This window comes from Mesitornis unicolor, unplaced genomic scaffold (genome assembly GCF_000695765.1).
Source record: "Mesitornis unicolor isolate BGI_N332 unplaced genomic scaffold, ASM69576v1 scaffold20829, whole genome shotgun sequence".
NCBI lineage: Eukaryota > Metazoa > Chordata > Aves > Mesitornithiformes > Mesitornithidae > Mesitornis > Mesitornis unicolor.
In genome coordinates, this window is record NW_010206832.1 from 94498 (window position 1) to 100143 (window position 5646).

Genomic DNA, 5646 nt, shown 5'->3' on the forward strand with positions numbered 1-5646 from the left:
GTAAAAAAAAAAGAAAAAAAGCAAACAAAAAACACCAAAAACAAAAAGAAAGGAAAAAAACAGAAAAAAAGACCGAAAAAAAAGATTTAAAAAAACACAAAAAAAATCAAAAAAACTAAGAAAAGTTTAAAAAAGGGGGGAGAGATTTAATGAAATTGAGTAAAAAAACTGGTGGGGGATAGGTTATCTTTGGCTGTGCTCACTAATGCGCTTTCCTCACTTCCATTTCACTCCTGAATTTCATCTTTTCTCAGTATTATAATTTTTTTTATTCCTCCTTCTGTCACTGCTCTTAACCCCTTCATGTTTATTCTTTCACGGATTCATGAGATAGAGGGGTTTCATTCTCATGCTATGAGATTTCTCTTTTCTTTTTCTCTCTCCCTCTCTCTTGCTTACAAGCCTAAAAGAATCTTTTAAACCAACAAATAAAAAGAATATTTATTTTGGAAGAGCTGGGAAGGGGGGAGCACAAGGCAATTATTTGGGAGGGAAGGGGCAGTGTGGGGTTATGGGGGGGGGAGGGAGCTTATCAAAAACAAAGGCACATTTGCAAGTTGCCTTTTTCCACCTTCAGGAGTTTGCAAGCTGTTTTTCCTGTATGAATGTGTGTGTGTGTGCGTGTGTGTGTGCAGCACATCTGTGTGTATGTGCGCATGTATGTAGATACGGATGTGTGCGTGCAAGCACGTTTTCTGGGATGGGGAGCTGGGGAGGGGGGTTTTGTAATGTCTTTTGTAGAAAGAGAACACAGATGACAATTAACTGGCAGTGTTTGGGGGGGGAATAGCAGGGTTTCGTTTGCTCATTGAAACTTTGAAAGGGTGGAGGTTGGAGTCCCAGCTTGTATTAGAGAGACAGAGCCGGGGAGGTAGACTGTGCAAATAAATACTTGCTGAGGAAAGAGAGGACTTTGGGGATCAGCAATGGGACAGTGCTGCTGTGCACCACTGGCATCTGATCTCTAGTAGACTAAGCTGATTTAGTCCTGGAAGGAGGGGTTGTTCTTAGTCATTCCCACCCTGCATCTTTCTTACTGAGTTTGGGGAGAAAAGCAGTTGCAGGACTCTGAAAACTCAACCCTTTTCCCCCTCTGTCTGTTCGCTGTGTCAGACAAGGGACTTCACGCTCCAGCCCACGGAGTGACCGTAGCCTACGGCAAGGCGCAGGAAAAGGTGGATGTCATTTAACTTTGTTGTGCTTCAGGACAAAAAAAAAAAAATTGAAATTATAACTATTGCCTTTCCTAAAAATTTTGGAAGCGAATGCTGGGCTGGCACCCTTGATCTGTACTGCTTCTATCAGGCCTTGCTTTATGTCTGTTAAGACGTGCAAAGTGTAGAAAGAACACTCTGTGTCCCTTCTTGCAGAAGGTGTAGCTAAGGACACAGTAGAGTTCCTAGAACATCTTCCCACTGAAACAGGATGGTCTTCAAAGACTGGGAAGGGCGAAGGTTGCAATGAAAATGCTGAGCTTGTCAGTGCTTGGTGGAAGCCTCTAAGTCTGTAGCAGCTTCTATCCACAGGCACTCGTTATAAAGGTATGGAAGGGTAACTTGGCCCTGGACAACAAGGTCGATTTTTTCCAAAGGACTTTCAGGAAAATCACTGAATTGTTGGCCACTTTGGTAATTGCTGATGGTTGATAATCTCCCTTATAATATTAATAAAAGCCATGAAAATAAATTCACAAGTGCAAAACTTTAACCCTAGGGTCATTCTGCCATTCCTGGAGTCATGATGAGAACCTTGTTCTTACCTGATGGAGGTTTTTACATGTCAGACACACACAAACTGACTTGAATCCAACCATCCCTTTATTTTCCTGCTAACATTCTCTTTCTTTTTCCTTGATTCCCATTGCTTGGGAGAGCAGGGTGATCCTCTTAGACCAGGGAAACTCCTGTTTTTCAGATGACAGGTGCATCTAATCCACGTCTTTTCATTCACTAATTTATGTCTGCACAGTGTTATGAAAATGTGAATCACTATAGGCCTGACCTAGTAACACAAGTCATGGAAGGTTTTGCCTTGACTTGAATGAAGCAGGATCAGGGCTCATCAGATTAATAAGTATTGTTATTTTTATATCAGTAATGTGTCTTATGCATTTTCTACTGATAGAATCCTAAGCATAAAAACAGTGCATCCAACACTCTCCATCATCCCCAGTCTCTGTCTCTCTCTCTCTCATGTTCATGCATGAACACATTTGGTCCAGGCCTCCCTGAACTCTCCAAAGTTTTAGCACAATTATTAAATCAGACTTAGATTCCCAGCTGCCCTGCAGAACAGCCTCTTGCTGGTTTCAACATTCAAGAGCGATGCTGTTGAAAATGGATTTTCCCGATATTATTGCAGTTTATGGTCTAGATGGATCTGTAGAGGAATAAGAGTCTGAAGAGTGAATGGAGCTGGATGATAGGGCTTGGTCTGGATTGGGTAGTTTTGTCTACCCAACGTGCAGGAAATTAAAGCTTGGCCAATGGAGAAAGTTATTTTTTTCAGGTGAGATTCTATTTGGAAATGGCTTTTAAGTATTGTAATGGAAGTCATAAAGTTGTGTTTTATGATGTCAGCAGTATAATGTAGGTGGATGTATGCATGTCAGATGACTGCTGTTCCCTGATGGAAGCTGCCTATCAACAGGCTCAGTTTTTAAGGGGATTCTAACTAGCTGATTGACGATTTTAAAAAAACACCCTTTATACATATGATTGCAATGTAAAGGGTGGTCAGAATGATAGAAGGGGAAAAAAGAGGCAGTTATAAGAAGCCTATTAAGACTGGAGAACAAATGGCCATGTGGTAAGAAACTATGAAGCTGAGCGAGACGACTCAGGAACTCCAGTAATTTAATAGTTGTAGTAGAAGCCTGAAAAAGTGTGGTAGGAGTTAGGCACCTGAGAGCCGGTCCCAGAGACTGGCAGGGGCAGTGGCACACAGATGATGCAAAACCCACCTATGGTCTTTGCTGCTCAGGCGCCGAGCCCCACACAGAGTGTGATCCTGACTGACACCATCCAGTGCCCTGCAGGTCCATCCCAGGGCCTGCAGCAGCCAGAGATCAGGCACAGGGAGGCTGTGTTTCATATCTGAGGCTTCAATCAGTGATTGAGCCCAGAATTTCATAGTGACAATCCAAAAACTTTCCAGGGAAAAAGCACTGCTCAGCTGATTTCTTCACCTGCTGGGGCTGGGAGCCAGACTCCTTTGCTATCGCTTCAGTTCTCTGTTGGCTGGGTTCTCTTTCTTATCAGGAGTTATCCTAGTTTTTCTCTTTGAATGTTTCTGACCTGGTGTTACTGGGTCAGTTTTACTTCATAGAGTCAGTCTTAGTACATCCAGACGTCTGGACTATTTGGTCCTACACAATAATTTTGCCAAAGAGTGTGCGGTCAGGACTTTTCACAGTTCAGGAACTGCCTTATAATTTCTAGTGATGGGGCAGAAAACTGGAGAACAACTGAGAGTCCTGTGAAACGGATGAGTAATGGAAAATGTGTCCCCGGACAGGAGTGAGGGGAGAATGCTGAAGGCCTTTAGAGATGCCTTCCTCCAGAACCGAGGTGGCACCTCCTTTTCCCTCCCTCCATAGCTGTCTGTGTCCACCCCTAAGAAAGGCAACAAATCTGTGTCTAGTTTTGAGGTCCAGTGATCCAGAAAGAAGGAAAAAAAGGCATTTTAATCACACTCAAGGCTCAGAGCTTTCAAGCCATCACAAACATGTGGAAAGGAAAAGCATGAACCTCTCACGCAGTGGGTACAAAGCTCACGTTCCTGGAAAGGTGGAGGAGATTTCCATGCTGCATCTTGTGTGCTTGCTGCTGTCCACCTTTCCTTCATAAAGGGAGAGCAGTGGGGAAAGGAGGAGAACGGGTAGTGATTGCTGTTTCAAAGTGGAGCTGCTTCTGGCTTCTGCTGCAGCAGTGCAGGAGGCATTTCTGGCTGGGGCTTGGTCTGTTTGCAGCTTGGGGCAGGATTGCTGCTTGTTGGGTCATGGTTTTTAGCAGAGGCTGTGACATGAGCATGAGGAGTGCTCCAGGCTGCCTGAGGGAGCTGGGCTGGAGGAGAATGTTTTGCACCTTTTCCATGCAAAACAGCCTAAGGCAGGCATATGGAGGAGGAGAAGGAAGAGAAGAAGTAGAAATGAAATCTTTCTCAGGATACACATGGCCAACGCAACTCTATCGCTTCATTTTCTGATACTGTATAGTGCTGTCACTCAGGGACCTTAAGGAACTAGGACCTTGGGACTGTAATCCTACCTGTCCCCCTCCTATCCCCATGTCACCTTGAGTATTAAGAACTGAAGAGTGAATAAGAGAAAGAGCACAAGAGGAAAATAAGAACCCTGGTAGCAAAACCCTGCTATTCCATGGGCACCATGGGTGAAAGTAGAGCTTTGGTTACTAAGGTAAAAGGAAAATGTATACCTTTATGTTCATGTCTTCAAGCATAAACCAGCCCATAGGGTATATAGGATAAGTTCACAGTGCATGAAGCAAACAGGACTGTAGGTCTTAACTGGCATCCAGCTTTCTTGCATGCACATCTGACACCACGCCAGCAGCTTATGTCTTGCAAATAAGTAGGGAACCTGCCAAGGCTTGACACTTCCTCTTTCCAATGGACAGCACATCCACTTCCCAAAAACAGAGCCATGCGGGGAACTGATCAGGCCAGTCTGTTTGACCAGATCTGCTTCAGAGGCCCTGGCAGGAGGAGATAAGGGGTGGGGGAGGGACTTGGTTTTGTTTTCTTTTTTTGTGGAGAAAAGGAAAGGGTTTTAAATCTCTGAGCTGTTATCAGGCAGAAAAGAAACCTCTGGAGCTGCAGACCAACGGACAGTGGCTTTGGGGAAGGTGGTTACTGAAATCCTAATGAAGAGGATGGGATGAGGAAGAGGTTGTTGGTGGGAGAGAGCTGTAACTTCAGAAGCAGACCGAATAGGAGAGAGGTAGAGGAAATGTTTGTGCAGTACAATAGGTTTGGAAGAACCAGAGCACTGAAAACCAGGGACCTCCAGTGAGTCGGGCTGGGTGAAGCTGCAGGCAGCACTCAAGGAAACCCAGTCATGGCAGCAGTCACGGGTGGGCACAGATTGCGGTCTCTGGGAGATGGAGAGGTCAGGAGTGAGTAAAATAGAAGGACACTCATGGTGCTCTGCCGTCAGTATGAGCTCAGTCCATTTAGGCAGGGACAATCATTTGCATCTGGACAATGTTGCAGGAGCTGGGCTTGGATGCTCAGGGGAGTGACCACTGTGCCAAGCTGGGCAACAGCTGAGCTTTATCCTGGTGTCAGAGATCAGAGCCAACTGGGCAAGAGATGCTCTGTGGGTTACCAAATGCTTTCTTGGAGATGAGAGTGGGCTTACCACGCAGGGTGGGGTGTCTTTACAGTAGACATGGAAATGGGTCGGGGGCATGGGTTGGGTGAGAGATGTGTAACATATATGTTGGAAGCAGGATTTAATGCAGATGCTGGGAGGGAAGGAGGGAAGCAGGGTGGGAGGGAGGGGAGCGGAGACTGGGGAGGAGAAGATGTATATAGTGTTGGGGCTTGGGTTTTATTTTTCATTTGATTTTTTGTTTGGTTTTGTTCTTTTTTTTGAAAAAAAAAAAAAAAGATGTTTGTTTTCTA